General features: G+C 38.4%; 1 protein-coding gene across 2 annotated transcripts in view; it reads left to right on the top strand.

The window, feature by feature from the left end:
- The window catches only part of znf469 (zinc finger protein 469), a 314352-nt gene that overhangs the window by 81023 nt on the left and 213966 nt on the right, over positions 1–19363 (top strand). For both annotated transcript variants that reach the window (XM_084397157.1, XM_084397159.1), the window contains exon 2: positions 13651–13701. The gene's annotated coding sequence lies outside the window, so the exon portion shown is untranslated. The remainder of the gene's footprint in view (positions 1–13650; positions 13702–19363) is intronic.

Raw genomic sequence — 19363 nt, forward strand, 5'->3', positions numbered from 1 at the left:
TGGGCCACAACTATTATTATTAGTATTATTATTTTTAGACAATTAAAATGTTTAAGTGCAATAGGCGGAGTCAGCCGTCTCTAATGAATGTTAAATATAATATAAATAATATAAAACTGCATTTTGCATAAAATAAATGATTTTTATTTTTGATTGATTTTTGCACTACACAAGCAGAGAAAGATGTCCCACCAGGTGTGCAGTTTAATGTTTTGGAAGGAATGTTTGATGTGTGACAGAAATGTGCTAATTTATTTACTAATGAACTATCTCAGTGACATAAAAGGATGCTTTTTTACTACTTTTTATCTTTGATTGAGAGCTTGGATGCTCATCTGAAGTTCTTCGGTCCTGCTTCAGATGCTGCCCTGGGCTGTTTTGGGTTGAGAATTTGATTCTTATCTCCTCAAAGCAAGTTCCTACTTGCTTCAACATCCATCAACTGGGCTGGAGTCTCAAAAACAACACCTTTGCTCCTTCGGCACTGCATCTTTAGACCTGTCCTTGCCTGCTCCAATAAATCGGCTCAACTCAATCCAACATCTTATTCCAGGTCTTTTAAGATCTTGTCCAGTCCAATAGCGTGACCCCGAACAGCAGCTCTGCATCAGTCTAGTGGTTTCCTTTGGCTCATGCTTTTCATTATTTCACATTTGATCAATGGAAAGGTATTTCTGTCTTTCAGAACAGAAACGGAGGATATTAAGTACCCTAAATTTGAGTGTTTCATCATTTGCGATGTTTGCATTTCGCCTGAGGATTTTGGAATGGAAAATAAGGCCATAAAGTCGTAAACTGCTTTCGGTCCCTTTTTTAGTCAAAGATTTATGGGACCAATTCGCAGCTGAGCGGTCACGGCCCGGTCAGTTGCATATGGAAATATGAGAGTAATAATGATTGTGTTTTTCTTTTATACACGTGGACGTTTGGACAACAGCCTTCTTCAAATGGATACATTTTGCAGTGCTCCTATCTGCAAAGCAGCTCTGTGTTCGGTTAAGAGCCATGGGAGATTTGGACGGGACAGAGCAATCTTTTAGCTGTCACAGACTGTTACTTTGAGAAGAACACTTCTGGAGAGCTTTTGTAGGGGGAAGAGCCCCACGCACCTACAGTCGAGACTAGATCAGAACTGACTTGCAATATGCATGTTCGGTGGATCAGAGGTTTGTGGGAAGGTATGTCTTTTTAAATAAAGGATCTGATCCTGACCAGGAGCTTCTCTAAGCCACGTGATTTGATGTTGGTATTCATGTTCCTAGCACCAATGATTTAGGATGAGTTGGAAAAATAAAACTGAATAAAATCTGTCAATTTGCAAACAAATGACCAGTTATAAAGATTCACAATCTCGATCTGGCCTGTGTCTTAGTGGTTTGAATCAGACTCACTCAGTAAATGAATCGTTCAGCTGTAAATTAAACAAGCCAGATGGTTTGAGACGGTATTCATGTTTTGTAAAGATTTGGACGGCGAAGTTTAATATTTAGTGATACGATTTTGTTCAAATCAACCACAATTTTAAGCAATAGTTGTAAAATTGGCCCACAAACTTCTCCTGCTTCTGCTGAAAGTCCCCATGAAATCAAAATGGAAGCCTTTTAGTATGAATATGTTAACCTTCAGGTTATCTATAAGCTAGTGTGCTCCAAAACAATTACAAAATTCGCATTTAGAAGATTTAAGCGTTCAAAACTTAGTCTCTCACTTCTGCCAATATGGATCAATGATTTTGATGACATCTCTCTGCACTTCAGCTTCGCATCAGATTTTGTGTCCAATCAAATGCTCTAGAAGCGTCCCGCCCCCTACATTATAAATAGACATTGAAGCTGCTGAAATCGGTCACTTGTCCACACAATTACTATTTTCTATATGGTGAATGGCACATATGCACTATATAGGGGATACTAGGGAACGATGCTTTCCATTGGGGAGAATGAAGTCTGGTTTCATGTTAGAGTCACACGAACTGCTGCAGCGCGCACATAGCTTGCTCTGGTCCAGAGACACGAAAGCACAGATATCCGCGAGTCACCGCAGATCACAAAACATTATCTGACCCATTTGAATTCTGCACAGAATGCTATATTTTAAAGTGATATGGAGGAGATTAGAAAGAGAAATGGTTAGATTCGGCATTAGAAACAGCACTGGCAAGTAGAAGAGATCATACCGATGCCATGCGCCAACATAAATTACAGTTTTTAAACTACGCATCCTCCGCATGAATTTAGTTACAGTTTCATATTACATCTAAAAGGGAATCTATTAGACTGTGGCTGTCATAAGCTGTCAAATGTGGCTTTACTGAGCTCAAAGACTCTGAGCTGTGATATAAACAAAATGCTATTGGCTATTTTTAAAAGGGGAGGAGCTGCTCGATATTCCCCGCCCTGTTTTCCTGTTTCAGTGGAAATTACGTCGACGCATTGAATAATGCTGCACGTTTCAAGGCACTTCATTGGGCCTTTCTGAACTCTGAAAGTAAAATGCTACCCAAAAAAAAAAAAAAAATAGTTTGAATAAAATCTGCGTCATGGCCAATTTGCTAATTAATTAATGAATGGTTCGTTTTAAGTTCTCAGTCTAGCCTGTGTGTTGGTGGCTTGAATCAGACTCATGAATGAATAAATAGTTTGAATCAGTAAATTAATCATTTAGAGCCATTGCTAATGTCACAACTGATTCCCTCATTAAACTGCAAGTCTATAATACATAATAATATATACGTTTTACAATATTGTATTCACCTTTTTCCTAACAAGCTTACTGTGATTTAGATTATGGGAGACACTGTCAGGTTAGGGGAGTTCCACTCAAAATCATAATCATCCGTCAGTTTGACTGAATGAGCTGTAAAATTTCCATTTTCAGATGTGAGGTAAATGTAACGTAATGTGGTATTACAAGCATATCTATGGCAAGAGCTACATTCTTTTCCTCTGGATTATAATTTTTTTCTCCTTAGTTTTCCGCTGTAACAGTATGAAAAAAGACAACATATACTGCGCATTTGTGGTCTGCTCTACTTATTTTAATTTATGATATATATTCACTGGAATGCACTAAGAATCCCTCGTTTTCTTCCCCAAATCCTCACGTCTCTTCACAGGTTTGTTTTCATATGGATGCTTTAAAGTGTAATTGTCACTTCTAATCCCCATTAACCCAATCCCAGTGTTTCTAAAGCAGGTAAATACAATATTTATTGTCTGTCAAAATGACGGAAATCACTTAGTGTTCCAGTCAATGAACAATTTTGATTAAAGTTATGTTATATGTTACAATACAGACATATATTAATATTATACAGCGATATTTAACACGTCCGTAATATTGCTCGGAAATAACTAGTAATTTGTTAATGCTTTTACACTTGTAAATGTCCTTTTAATGTTTGAAGGGTGAGTACTAGAATCTCATTGTATCCAGGTTTTGAAAATGCTTATTGCAGTCATTCATAGAGTGAACTTTTCACTGATTGTTTAGTTTAATAGAAGTTACTCCCATAATTCCTGCAAAGTGTAATGGGGCATAGGAAAAAAAGTGGATGACTGGCAGTTTAAACCTTTACATCTCATAGGTTGATTTTTATTTTTATTTTTTTTTAACTAGCAGATTTGAACTTTTTGTTAAAGGAGCAGTATGTAAGATTGTGGCCAAAACTGGTACTGCAATCACTTTCAAATTACTATAGAGTGGTGTATCCCCTCCCCCTCCTGGTTGCCAGATAGGCTGCAGTATCCAGCAGGAACGTAGGCTGCTACGTAGCTGTGGTAACTAGAGCAGAGCTGGCAACCCCGATGCCGAAACACTACTGACTTCGTGATTGGTAGATAGGTGGAGGGTGGGGCATCAGGCCAAAACACAAGATGACAACATCAACATCAGTTGAGGGCTGCAACTTCACTTTTTAAATGACAATATCCTGGCCGGACTACTGTTGTCAGTGATATAAGTATTTGAAATGAACATGATTTCTTAATGTCTAGTGACATATCAGGGCCATTTTATGATTAATTGAAATACATTTCTTACATACAGCTCCTTTAAAAGTAGGTCACATTAAGACTGTCATGAAAACTTTATTTTCATTTCTTTTTGCTACTTTGCTAAATTACTTTTATGCATTTTGTTGTTTCTACCCTGATCCAAGATCCAGAGTTTCAATCTTAGATTTTTTTTCTAAAATCGTGAAATATTGACAGCTGTGTGAAGAATATGAAAAAAAAGTGAAGGTAAATATCACTTATGGAAATAATGTTTTGCACAGTGTCAAATTTGTCAAATTCTGCATTCAAAATAAAGTATTGTTCTAGTTCGATTCATCCCGTCCCACACTAATACCATTGGTTTAGCCACTCATACTGGTATGACATGTTGGGCTGCTCAAACAAACAAAACAATATTTTGAAAGCGCCATATGAGCCATAGTGTATACACTAGGCTAATCATTGGAAAATAATCTACTTGACTGATTTATGGTTGTCTGTGTAGTTTTTTTTTTAACATTCCGAAATTACTTCACTTTTAATATGTCAAAAACAACTCTTCATTAAAAGCGAGTTCTTGCCCTCTGGTCGCTTTATTCCGTCAGCCTGAGATCTTCAAAGCCGACAGGGATTTAGATTGCAGTTGGTCGATTCTATAGTGTTTTGTTCCACATGCGTTCTGGTCTGGAGGATATCACTGCTTATTGACATTTTTTTATCTGGAGCAAATGTCTTGGCTGTCTGTGACTCCTGCGTCATATTTCCACTGGTAAATGAGAGTTAATGAGATGATCGGCTGCTCAAGTTTGTAGGGTAAAGGTTAGCATTAGGGTTGCCTAAGGGCTCAAATTAAAGCATATAATTGGTAATGTTACCCAGAAAAAAAAAACATTTAAGACTGTACTCAACCTCAGGGTTCGTTTCCTGTCCACAAACCAGAGCTTCTCAGAATTTCTCAAAGCTTTTATCAAAACCTCATGACGTCGCCGTCAATCATCCAGAGATCATTTGAAATCATGATTATACAGACCTACAATTTTGTCCTGCATAATATCTATCTACCATCATATAATTCATGACATATTTGCTTATGTTTGACACTGTGGTGTTCATTTCTTTGCTTTGCATTGCAGATAAATTCCTATGAAAGGGAAACTTGTTTCTGAAAGCTGGAAGATGGAAAAGGGGGGCTTTATGTGCTTTGCTTTTTGAGTTTCCCTGGGGGGAATGCGGTGTCTCCGTTCCCTGACCTATTTGCCAAATGCTTCCGAAACAATGAGCAATTTATCTTTTACCTCATCTTTCCACACTTTTTTACAAACATATTTTTATTGAATTTTATAACACATTTAACAAAAGAACATAACATACAGTTCAATACAAACATAACTTACTCAAATCCCCCCTCCCTCCCCTCCACAACAACCCTGGCAGTCGGTGATGCGGTGGTGACGCATTCATGTAACGTAAGGGTGGCGCTGCCAATAAAGCACCTAAAAGCTGTCAAAGAACCGGCAGAAGTAATGATTATGAATATGTCAAAGATAGTAAGGAGACATTTTAATTGTTTATTAATAAACAAGTGTCAGTGTCGGCTGCAAAGATGAAGTTGATCTTCGCGATCTTCGCTGTAGTGAACGCGCCCGAGAGAGAAATGCACATTTCATACGGATTACATAAGCAGAGAGCAGTCTGTTTTCTTTCGTTTTGAATTGTTCTGTTTAAAAGTAGACATTTCAAGCTTTCTATAGATATATTTCTCAGGTCTGTGAGGTAAGTAGGCTACCTTATAAGTTGAGTTTCGGTTCATTTATGAGACGAGCTCCAGTTTCCAGGCAATTGTTTGATGAAACATTGATTAAAATGAAGATACAATTAATACACAACGAAATTCACTTAAAAAAAAGGCTTTGTGCTTTCTGTTTGAGGTTTCTGTGAAAGTTTTAAAGCAGTCTTTTAGTGCCACCTAAAAGTTAAAGTTTTTTGTGTCACGTCCGTAACGCATGTGTATTTCTCTCATATTAAATATAAAACGCATGTGTAGACTGATATTTTTGTTTCAATATATTGGTATTAAATGCATTTTCGGAGAATTTATATTTCAATGTCTTTTATAATGTTAACTTCAAATAATACTGATTTTTAGAATCATTAAATCATTATATATATATTAACATTTTATACAGGGCATTTTTCATATATGGTTGTAGACCTTTGACAGAAAGCGGGAGAGAAATGTGGGAGAGAGACAGGGATGCGGGATCCGAAAGTACCATGACCATGTCTCGAAGCGCTGCCCACGAGGCTATTGACTCCCACAAACTGAAACCTTTCTTGAAAATTGTATAAACGTTTTTCGAATCCATATGAAACCGACAACTTGGTATAAGCATTTAAACTATATTTTTTAAAAGGATGTTTCATTATCTTTACTTTGGACACCGTTATTCATCATTGGCTCTTAAATACCACAATTAGGCATTTAAAGAGTTGCTTTTAAGTCTATCAAATATGGTTTGGCTGCTATTCAGCCATTATTGGAAGTGAAGGATGATTTTTCTTTGTGAGAGAAGAGAATAAGGTAGTGTTCCAGAGACCCTCCTCTGTCACACACTGGAAAATAATCACATTTGATCCATCCAGTTCCTCAAATGTAAGTACAGCTATTTTCTTTCTCATCCAAATATAACAGATGTCTTACAGTCTGGACACACGCGCAATTGTTGAATGTTTTTTTGGGGGGGAGGTGGCTGGATTATCCCTGTCTGTCTTATAAAGGCCACGGTTGGGCCAGTTTGGAGAGCCCCACTGTCCTCGCCAGGGCTTAGAGGTGTTGACGGGGGCCACAGCCCCCAAACAAGCCCCTGGCACTGGTCAGGCTGTGAAAGATGGTCTGTTTGGTTGCTATCACCATCCTTCAACACCACCCCATCAATCCTACTAGGGGTAGGCCATCCCTACAGAGACAGTGGGCCTCTTTGTCCTCCAGCTGATGGGCTAAGGCCCCCGGCCCCGCTCTTACACCCGCTCTTAGTGACAACCACCTGAAAGAACCGGCTCCTAGCAGACTGAGACCTCAAAGGTTTCGTCTACCTCAACTTGTAACCTTCAAGCCACTTTTAGGGCCCTATGATGCCAGACTTTATCTCTAGAGTTGCTCTGAAAGTCACTTTATGAACATTTTACCATTTTATTTGATTAAAAACTACTATTATATCATATATGTGCAGAAACTCAAAGGTCTTCACGACAACTCGTCAACGAAAGTTTGGTTTGGTTAGATTTAAACAGAATTTGGGCCAAAAATAAAACGGATATCATAGGGCCTTACACTTAACAAACACAAAATGGCAGCAACACACATGCACATTAGAGAACATGAATCACGAAGGGCTTCTGTAGGAGACTCTGAAAACAGTAGATCTGTGTGTAGGAGATCCATGTTAAACTCCAAAGGATGTGCTGGCCTATCACGTTTCTTTTATTATTAATGGCTCCAACAGGGATCCATAACTTTGATCCACACTTCACACAATAATAGGGCTTAGGATTTTTGTGGTTTCCAGTATTCCAAAGCAAACATTTGGTTGAAGTGGAAATCACACACTTGCTGTATTCAACTCTCTTGTCCTCATTCACCAGTGGACATTGGAGTAGAAGATCGCAGCATCTTCCTGCCACGGGGGCAGATGTTCTTGCGGGCTTTTGAGTCAGGGGTTTAGGATGCGGTTTATGGCTGAGAGGTCCACGCGCAGGGCTTGGCCGTTCAACTCCTGGTGTGTGATGATGTGTTCAGGTCTTCATAGGGCTGTTGTTACTTCTCTGAACACTTGCCCCAACACTAGACAGATTTATTGGGTGCTTTTGACCAAAAATATACTTGGAAGCACAACCTTTTTTTCCTCCCAGCCGTCTCCTTGTCAGTTTCTTCGAGAAACTTCAAAAATGTAAAACGCAGGGAATTCTTCTAGAGGATAGGTAAAGATTTGCCATATTGTTCAAAGTTGAATTTAAACTTGAAGAATGAAAGGACAGTTGTGTTTTACTGTGTTAATAATAGACATTTATTTATTTGTGTTTGTTTGAGAGGCTTTTATTTAACATAAAATAAAGATAAAAATGTCCAAAAAGGGGAATAAAGTGTCCATGGACATACAAGTTTCCAAATTTACAGCTTATCTAGTGTCCTCGCTGTGACTGGGAGTCATGAAGGCAGGGAGTGTCGAGGAGTTTCGCCCCAGGTAAGAGGCGGCACACACTCCCCTCTTCTGTCTGGGACTCGAGGGACGGCGGCTTCTTCATAGCAGCTCTGCTTCCCTGGAACAGTGGAAGTAAAGCAGCAGTGACGAGGCTCCATTCGATTCAGGTGTGCCTCATCACGCGCCGCCAGTCCTGGTTGTTACTGCACCCCTCCTCTCTCTCATACCCACTCCTGTCGGAAACCCAGAACTTATTAGCTCATTAGAGACTGCAAGACTTGAATTGGGTGTGTGTGATGAGGGAGACGTACAAAAGGTGATGCGGTGGTGGGTCCCCAGGACAGGTTTGAAAACCACTATTTGAAGGGACAAGGTGGCGCTAATAATAAGGGGGAGGCAGCCGTTCTGTCACACTTGCTTACTATCTTTTAATTGACTTTGACTACATCTACAAAGATGTTTGGTGAACATTCATTTGGCAGTTCATCTCCCTTTTAATACTGGCTCTATAAACCTCTTGTGTGAACTTACATTAACATTTCTCATAGACATTATCAGACAGAGTTGAAGCCCAAATCTGGCACCCAAATTTCACCGGACATAATACTGAACTTGAAATTGCAAGAAGAGCCGGATGCAAAGATCCAACAGTTTGTCAGGTCGTCATTGCAGACCTTTTTTCAGTAACCTGACCGGTTGGTCGATTGTATTCATTAACATTGTTTTGTTGACCAAAGTCAGCAATTCTCAAACTTTTTGCTATTTTGTTCTTATTTAATTGAAATTAACTAGACTTCTAGTACTAGCTAATTAATTTTATAAAGTCATCTTGGTAGCAGTTTATTTTACAGTCATGTTCCCCTTGTACATACTATGTACTTGTAGTAATTACAATAACTGGGTAATAACTAGGTACTAACCCTGGCCTGAACCTACACCTAAACCTAACCTTAACCCATGTAGTAGTTACCTTATATTACCCAGTACTTTCTTAGGTAAGTGCACATACTTCAAAAATACTGTACGAAAAAAAAAAGACTCATGAGCTCTGTTTGGACTCGGCTTTAAGCTTCGTGCTGAAGCCAGTCGTCTTAAATCATTGTCCAAAACCAGAACCGCTGAACCCTTTCCTGTGACTTTGTGATCGAACCGGTTCGCTGGAGGGCAGTTCTGTTTTTATGTGTTATTGTAGTTGTAGTCTTCCACAAGTCTTGCTGCTTTTGTATTCAGTCGATTAAGTAGTTAAAAAAAAGTGGCTATTCTTTCATTATTTTCCTTTTCCTCTTTCTGTTTTTAGGCCTGGCTGTTTGGCCCTCTACTTATTCAGCCATTCGCATAAGAAATCTGTTTGGAAGGTATAAAGCCAGCAGGAAAAAGCACTTTCACCTTTTCACAGCTATCCTTTTGTTAATACGCTGCAGTTTGAAATCTTTTGGCTCGTTGGTTTTTCTTTACGACTGCATTAAAAGCAGCAAGAAAGGGGAGTTTATTGTTTCAGTCTGTTTACTTTGATTATTTATGATTAATTTTGCATGTGTCTTGGTCCGGCCCTCAGGTTTGGAAAGTGTGGTGTCATTTGCGTCTGGATTTTAGCTTGGTCTGCTGGCTTCTTGGAGATATGTTGGGTTTACCGCAGAAAGCTCCACAATTTGGTTTTTGGGGGATTCTGCTTTTGTCAGTGAGATTAATGTCATTGGCCAGAGCTGATTCATGCTGCTTGTTTGCATTGGAGAAGCTGTTTGGAAGCTGTCAAACTCTTCTTCATCTATATTATTCTAAGAAATGTTGCTTGAAGCAAAAGTGCTTTCTCACAGATGAAGATCTTTTTAGATGTCTATAGTGGTATGAAATAACAGATGTATAGAGTCAGAATCAAAGTGATCAAAGTGATTCAGGAAGACGCATTTTTGGAAATTGTACAGGTATGGTGATTTGGCGTGGAGATGTGTGCCAAATTATTGAGTCATGTCCTTTGTTTTGTTGGATAATGTTCAGAACTTCATTTGATGCTGAAGTTAATGTGCAGAGATGTTAAGAGCTCTGTTTGCCCGACCAATGTAAGATGTGGGGGGAGTAATTTCCTTTTGGCATTATGTGTTGCTATTTTGCAGATTCATTTGGTGACAGGTAGCCTGACTACGTACTTCCGCTCAATTTCAGTTCGCTTCTGTACTCAGTCTGAGATAGCGATCTATCTCCCCGTTTTCCTCCGGCCTCAAAACAGCCGGACAATCAACGAACAGAGGGCGGGCTGAGAGCCGTGACGTAGACGCTGATTGTACCGTGGATGCTTAGATTTACTTCACATAATCTGCAAAAGTCGTTCACAGCGATGTTCACTCCGGTATTTCGCTCAATGGTTTTGTTTTCGCATCATACATGTGTTTACAGTGGAAGTTTGATGCGACTGAGCCAACGCATAACACACGTCATAACCAAACGTTATGTGATTGGCTTACGGGTAACCAATGATTTTAAACTTCAGACAAGCGTCCTAATATAGGAACTACATGTTTTCTTTTTTTTCTTTTTTAAAAATGTCTTTTAAATGTGTGTTAAAACCTTTTAAATGGAAAAATAACTAGTCAAGTATATTTATATATTAAAACAGGTTAGGCAATACCTGACCAATACATTTATAGGTAGTCATTTTAAAGGAGATTGATTTTAATTCAGACTCTCTGCACTTTGAACACATGACAGTGATTTACAAGGGACATGACTGAAACACAAACCTTTGAGTAACTATAGAGGACAGAGAGGGAAATCTGAGGTTGTGTAAACACAGTTTAATCTCACATATAAAAGGCTGTGCTCATTTTGAGCCTGATCCGTCTTAAGCTGCACCATTGCTTTTCTTACTGGTGGTCGTCTCCTTTTCAAATGCACAAAATCGTGGGCTCAGTGAGATATAAATGATATGGGTTCTATTTCCAGTTTAAAAAAGTTTGTGTATAGAAACAACACAGAGTATTTTAGATGTTTGCCCTGCATTGGTTAATGTTTTATAATTGGCTATCCATTGAACATCAAGAAGGAAAAACTAGGAGGGGCACAATTAAAAAAGTGTGTGCTTTGTGTTTTTGTGTGTGTTTTTTGTGGCTTTCGTGATTTAGTTTTTTGTTTTGCTTTGTTGTGGTTTGTTTTTGTTGTGGTTTTGTTTTGTGGTTTTGTTTTGCTTTGTGGTGTTTTTGTTTTGTGCTTTTGTTTTGCTTTGTGGTGTTTTTGTTTTGTGCTTTTGTTTTGCTTTGTGGTGTTTTTGTTTTGTGCTTTTGTTTTTGTTGTGGTTTGTGTCGTTTTTTTGTTTTGCGTTTAGTTGCTTTAAATGAACTTTTATTTAATGACTTGTTTGCTCTTATCAAAGTACACTTGTTGAACTTGATTGCAACATTGTTTGATAAGTTGCCAATAACTGCCATTCTGCCTTCTGTTTTAGTTAGCCTAGCCAATTCCACCAATGTAATTTTTTTGCGTACTTGCAAATAACTCGCTTGTAAAAAATATGGCCAGTTTACACACAGATTAATCCTATTTCTCTACTTTAATACGCCATGCTGTTTTGATTGACGTACTGCAAATGAAACGTACCATACGTTGGCATCTGCAAGCAACATTGATCTTCAAAACGCTAGGGCATGTACAAACCACATTAGTATTCATATCAGTGGTTCTCACTCTGATTCTAGAGACCTTACATGTTCACGTGGGCTTGGGAGCGATACCAGACAAGTCACCAGCTCTCCAGAATTTGGCAGAAGTTAAGAGTGGAAGCAAAGAGTCTTGCCGAAGCCAGCAGGGGCTTAGTGGAGCAAATCTTTCCATTTCTATTATATCTGAAAGTTGTTTTCCTCTGTTGAGCGGTGAATAATGAAGGTTCATGACATTACACGTGCCGTGGCGTTGGGGGAATACTTAAAGAACGGTGAGAGCCTCACCGAACGAGTGCAACAGGAATAAAAGGCCCCAGAAAAAGCAGAACCCTTGTCCAATTTGAGTTTCTATTTTCCCGCCAAAAAAGTGTCTTGGTCTGAGGACCAAGGTCTGTTGCTCATTCAATTAGCCTATGTGTTCCACTTGTGCTTTCCAAGGGTCATGCTGGCTTGGCTTTCAAGTCCAGCTGAGTGTGTGTATCAGACGTTTGCATAAGGAAGAGCGGTTAGAGGTAAGGGATGTATGTGTATTTCATGACCCAAATTTTACCATTTGCGGTGTCTCATGCTTAGGTTCAGCTGAAACTTATCACAGCACTTTATTCTCCCAATCCTGCCGATTCCGCCAAGAACGCACAATGGAGTAACCTTCTGACGCTCTGCCATATGCTAATCAGTAATAACAATGAGACATTGATGGATGTTTGTAGAGCACATCAGCAGGTGTTTCAGTGTGAGTCCAGCACATATGGTTTGTAAAAGCCAAAGAAATGGTTTTAAATAGCAACGCTGAAGTGTTTTAAGTCTTCAGATGGACATATAAAACCAGACAAGTAGTGTTTTGGTTATGAAGGAATCATTGTTTTTGAGCAAAGTGAAGAAATCTTGTAAAAGAACGAATCTTTTAAGTGAACGGATCTCTTAGCCTACTTTCACACTGTCCGTCCAAATCCAAATATTGTTGATCCGACAGTGTGTAAACTACTGCGTCTTCTGAGGCAGCGGCAGAACCGCGGCTTTATTCCGTGCGGTCGTCTCCGTTGGTCTCAAAACATGTCTCCATTATATTGTCATTTTATGCTCGACCTGTTTTTGCAGTGACTTTCAGCATGTTTCCTATAACAACGTCTGACGTTCTAGGTTTTACGTGGTGTCAGAAAGTCACATAAACCACGTGAAATCCGACCTGAGCAGTCAGACTAAAACGGATTTCCAGAAATGCTATTTTTTTTAAATAGGATTTTAAGCCACATATGAATTTAGCAAGAAACTGATTTGTAAAATTCGCATTTCATGTGAATTATTATTATTTTATTTTTTTTTATTTTTTTTCTGTTCACACTAGCTAAATCTGATCGGATTTCAATCAGATATGCACAAAAAACTGATCTCGACTGACAATTTGAATGTAGCCTTAGGTGAACGACATATCTTGTAGGTAAACGTATAATGTAAGTGAAACGGATCTTGTAAGTGAACAGATCTTTTAGGTGAACTCATTAAATTAAATAGTATTTTTAAATGATTTATTTAAAAGAGTAATATATAATGCATTAATTTAATAATTTGATTTCATTATTGTTGATTTTTTTTGATAGTTTGATAAAGTATGAAGTATGATATGTGGTGAAAATGCCAATGTCTAAAAATCTCCACAAAGACAAACAAACATGCTAATGCCTGTTCTCACGAAGTCTAATGCATCTAATCAACTAGGCTAAACGTCAAATATGCATATCATGTATACAGAGTGAAGTATTAGTAATTAGTGAATCGCTGACCTTGTTTTGTTCTGTTTATCTCCAGGTTCGTGGATTTTTCTGGTGTGGGATCCTTAAATTAAAGATACATCAATAGGTAGGCTGCGCTTTTTTCTTTTTTGACTCTTTTTCTCCCATTGTCTGATCATCTTTCTAGATTTCTGTAGAAAGTCTATATCTGGTAGCCTGGAAATCCAGACCTAAATCTAAAAGATTAATGGTCTGGCGTCAACTAATGAAAATCGGCCAGCTCGAGGGGCGGCACCAAGCATGCATTTGAAAATCTCACTGCACGCAATTGGATAACACTACGACCAATCACAACAAGCCCCATACGCTTAGCTACCAGCGGAGCTAACTGGTAGATTATACTCTTACCGTATCCGGTCGGCAAAACAGCAAAAACGTCCTTCTTGCAAAGGAACGATTCGAGCGCCGTCTTCTGTTCCTGTTTTAGATAAAAAGCCAAGTCTAACTCGTTCATTGTAGCGGCCAAAGCCGTTTCAAACAACTGGTGTTCATCCATAGCCATCTTGCAATGTTTACTAATGACTTCGACGTCACAGCGCTGTCGTCATCTGTTTAGCTCGCCTCTGGCCCGCCTATATCAGATAACCCGATGTGATCGAGGGGCATATTTAATGAGCATCATTACTCGACACCAGAGTAACTCGCTGAGCAAATTCAACTCTGGATTACCAGGGTATATATCTGGTGGGCTACAGCTAATCTACAGTAAATTAGCACTGTGGGTTAGATTTATAAACCACTCCGTAAACATCTGTCGTCACTTAAATGTGAAGGAAGTGTGATTCTAGACGAAAGCTATGATATCATATTTTTTTATTAAATTTAAAGCCTCTACAATTGAACACTATTTGTATATCTGAATGTATCTATCCTTTCCAAAGTTGTGTGGTTTTAAACTTCAGTTTGAGTACAGATCTTTTATTCTTTTGGCTTGCTTGTGGTCATTTTTAAGCAGTTTGATATTGAATCATGAAAAAGCTGCAAATTAGGTGGAAGAAATTAGTTAACAAAACTGAATTGGAAACAAAAGTTACATTCTGATCATTCCTTACCTGTCCTTTAAGACCATTGACTTCCAACCTCTCACATGCTTTTCAACTCAATAAGTTTGGGCTAATTTCCTGAGCCCCTCAGTTGCTTGTAATGCTGATTGGCAAATGTGTTCCAGAGCGGTTGGCGTCATCTTCAGTAAAACCCCAGAGCTGATGATGTAAAGATCTGGCTGTAAGCTGCTATAATCTTATGAGCCAGTCAGTCCCAATCAATTTACTCTCCTCTTAGTCCAGTTAAAGCCCGACGCACAGAGGCCACAATGGCGTAATGTTGGCGGTTATGGTCTGTGTCGCACAACTTCTCAGTTTTGTTTTGGCGGCAGTGTGACGCTGGGGTCACGGAGAGCTCACGGTTTAGGAAGGAGTTGCCCAAGTTAAAGGGACGTGCAGTTAAAAAGTAACAATAGTTAGACTGATTACAAAGGAAAAGAGAACGAGGAGCAAATAATCAGACTTAAAGTCCCCCTGTGGTTTTAATGTTGTTTATATGTCTATGTGGTGTTTGAAATGTGCTTTAAGACAAAAAAATGTGCAAATTCATAAGTCAACACCATTGCTGAGTATTTTCTTCAAACGCAGTTTGAAATCGCTTTAGTTTGTGACGTCACAAACTATATTGTAACCAATCAGGTCAACGTGCCGGCGGGCTTTAGCATATCATTAACAGCGAAACTAGCAGGGGAGTCGCGAGAGAAGCCAGGTTATCCTGGTATATGTTTTGTTGATATGGAAAATCGGGTAGATTTAGTAATATAGCAGGTGTATGATGTATATTACGATGTTATGATGAACTATATGCTTGTTGTTCAAAGCATATCTGATGATTGTTAGAAGGCAGACTGAGATGGCGAACGGGAACATAGTTTGTGTAACATTAGGAAAACATTATTAGCTGTTTGATAACAGTCAAGCAAAAGGCTAATCATATTAATTACCGTTATGTGTCCGACGTTTTAAAGAGCGATACTATTGTGCAGCCGCGTATACTAAATGAAGCAAGGATGTAGAGTTACATTAAAACTATTTTAAGGCATGAAGAGAATTTTTTCATAGGAAAAAATGTTTAAACGTCATTTTGGTGATCAAAGATGAGTTTTAAGGGATACAATTATTGACTAGACTTCTAGTCTTCTCATATATGGATGCTGCCTTATTAGGACATTACTTGTCCATTTGTCTGGTTGAGGCAGTAAAACGGCAAGCACTTTTTAATCATTAATCATTTACATACAGAATTATGATTACAGGGGTAGATTATCGATTAATAAAGACTTATTGCACAAGATTATATTATGACCTCAAAACACTTTTTTTTTTACCATATAGTGCTTCATTTGAAGTTTGCTGTTGTGAAAGGTGCTGTTACGTGCCGGTCTGTGGGCATGCACTTCCGGCAAGATTTTTTTTTTAAATAACCCCTTAAACCATGACTTCTGGCAAGTTTTGTGGATATTTATTGAAACTTTTATCTTAATGGAAAAGGCCACATCCAATCTGTGAGCACTTAATTTTTCTGGGCTTTTCATAGAAGATCTCTAAGCATACTCTACTCTTTCTACTTAGTGATAAGAGAATGTAGCCTACAGTATGTTTAATGCCTTAAACGTAGAAAAGGTCTGTTTGTGATTAGCCTATTTATAACTACCTAATAGTGTTGTCACAGTACCAAAATTTAAGTATTCGGTACCAATACCAGTGAAAATCAACGCTTCTCGGTACCAGTTTCGCAGTTCGTACTGCTTTCTCCTATCCACAAGCTCTTGCTCTCCCGTGGCGTCTGTCGTTGCTATGCAACCATGAACAGAGGCGCGCCTGGAAGAACCATAGACAGTAAAAGAAATGGACACAGCGACCCCATTGGATTCAATGGAGAAAAGTGAAGTCAATTAGAAGCACTCACTTCCTGATGGCTGAGCGTACTGCGCAGACTCAAACTGAGCTTGACGACGTAGATGTGACGTCTGTCTTCTAGTAGCTGTGCCAAGAGAAATCTGAATCATTCCCTTCCGAAACTTGCAGCGACGGAGAGTGTGAGTAGGATGTGTCCATGAGCTAGGAGCAGGAGCAACTTTTGCTAAGTATTCTGATTAATTATTTTGTCATTTTGCCTCCACGTCCCCCCGATTGCCCGCAAGCTTCTCCTCCTGTCCATACGGTAATTTCTCTACTGTGCGACAGAGAGTCGCGTGGTTATAACGCAATCGTTAGCCTTATTTTTTACAAAAACTGCTTCTACGGGGCCATAACGTAAGATACAAGGTAATGGAGCCTTTTTTACATTTTCGTGTTTCTTAAGAAATAAATAATGGACAAATGGAGTCTTTAAACGCCTCAGATGTAAAGTTATTCGCTGTCAATGTGACGCCAAAATGAATGGGAGTCAATGGAATGCTAACAGCAGGTGATGGTCTGCTAATCAATGGCGGCGCCCAGGGAAGCTTCAGTTTTTTATGAAACATTGCCCCCCTGGGAAGAACGAGCACGCCACGTCGCTTCTATTATGACCGTGCTTGCCTTGCGCCTACATTTGAAACAACGAATGTAAACGGCCCCCTATGGCAATGTGACATTAGCCTAATCGAAAATATTTTGCAGCGGCGCTGCGCCTTGAAGGAATTTAGGAGACTTGAGTTTTAGGGTTTAATTTAGGTGGTACTTGATTTAAAACATGATGGAGAATTAACCTTTTAGCACCATTTAGCGGGTATTTCAATCCAGAACTGCTGTGAACGTAATAAAACGTTGCCAGATTCACATTCTTCTGTTTCTGATAAAACTGAACATGCTGGCCACTTCACTTTGAAAGTGTCGCAAAACGTGCAAGACGCGATGTAATTTCATTTTGCAGAAATGTTGCCACATGCACTTTTTCTAACGATCCTGGGTTAAGTGATTGTCATAATTACAATCAACAAGGTCACATCTGTATAAAAACATCTGCCATTTAAATTCTTATGCTAAAAGCTTTTTGTAGTACTATATAAATTTGTTGACGATTATAATAATCCTAATATTTATTTACCATTTGAAAGCCAGAGCTCAAGACAGCATTATGGACAGTGTAACTACATAAGCTTGTCAGTTTAAGCATACAAAATATGTTGAGCTAAAGCATGTAAGGAATTACAGTGACAGAAAATGTTAAATGTGACTGATTAGTATACAGTAAAATAAAAGAGAACCTGTAATACCATTTTATTGCCATCAGACTGATTTCCGATTTATAACGGAGCTAAAGGTGAAAAAAATCAGTGTCCTGTGTGAACGACCAGTTAGACAAATACAGAGAAAGAGAAATTCAAGAGAGACAGAGTGTACGAATTAGTTAAGACAAAATAAACCGGCAGATAGAAGATGAGAAGACAGAAAAACAAATTTTGACTACCCAGTGTCAGCACAAAAGAAACATATGTCTTTCCCCAAATACACAAGAGAAAAGACAAATAAATGAGCGTTCTTACAAAGTGTAAGCATGTTAGAACATCCAGATATCCTCTTGTGTGAATGATGTACGATTTCATCTCTAGGAGACAAAGAAAGCAAAAGGATTAGTTTGAGTTATTTGTCTTTCAGCAGAAGCTTTTATCTAAAAAAAAAGTACTGGGAGAACCTCAGGTTAAACACTCCGCTCAAAGGTGTAATGAGGATAGGATGAGTGAATCTCACGAAGAAATGGCCGGGTCAAAAAATTTAAATATGGATGTGATTCGTATTATATTCAAAATGTGATTTGGTAAATATTTTTTAAGTTAATCTGCATAGCATTTAATGGATTTGATTCAAAGTTTTTAATTGACTGACAGCCCTGTTAGGACAGAATACATTTTAAAATATTTAATTTCCCAATTTTAGTCATAAAAATATCTTATACTATATCTAAAAAATTCAATTTTTAGGGAGAATTTGCCAGGGATGGAAATCGTAAGTTATTGATTCTGGTTCTGACTCCTCTTGAAGATTTTGCTTCCTTAACCTTTCATTGAGGATTCTTTATTCTGCAAGTACAGCGTAATACAGTAAATTGTATGATATATGTTTTTAATTCACTAAAAAGAGCTGCCTCATAAGATTCACTCATTCAGGAATTGAACTACACTGGTTGTGTTGGATGTGTTTGATTCACTAAAATGATCCAGTTCATAAGATTCATTGGTTGGGGAATTTGACTACTCTGCTTGTGCTATATATGTTTGTTTCTCAAAAAAAATAACCCACTCAAAATATTTATTTGTTGGGATTTGTACTACACTGGTTATGCTGTACGTGTTTGATTCACTAAGAACCTGCTCATAAGATTCATTTTTTCAAGATTCTGACTACAGTGGTTGCACTGTGTGTTTCTGATTAACTCAAAATATTAATTCCTTTGAGACTTAATTTGGATTGGACTACTCTGGTTGTGCTGTATGTGTTCAATTCACTTTTCAATTCACAAGAATTGGACTACAATGGTCACACTGTATGTTTTTGATTCACTAAAAGAACCTGCTCATAAAATTTGTTCTGCGACCTGACTACAATGGCTGCAGCTGTATGTCTTTGATTCACTAAAAAGAACTGGCTGAAAAGATCATAAAGGAATTGGACTTGATTTGGTTCTGGTTTTTGTTTTTTTATGGAACCAGTTTTGAAGGCCCAGTGTTCAGTTCCTAACCCTGATTCTGAGTCAAGAACATT

The sequence above is a fragment of the Rutilus rutilus genome (genome assembly GCF_951802725.1).
Source record: "Rutilus rutilus genome assembly, chromosome: 23".
Lineage (NCBI taxonomy): Eukaryota > Metazoa > Chordata > Actinopteri > Cypriniformes > Leuciscidae > Rutilus > Rutilus rutilus.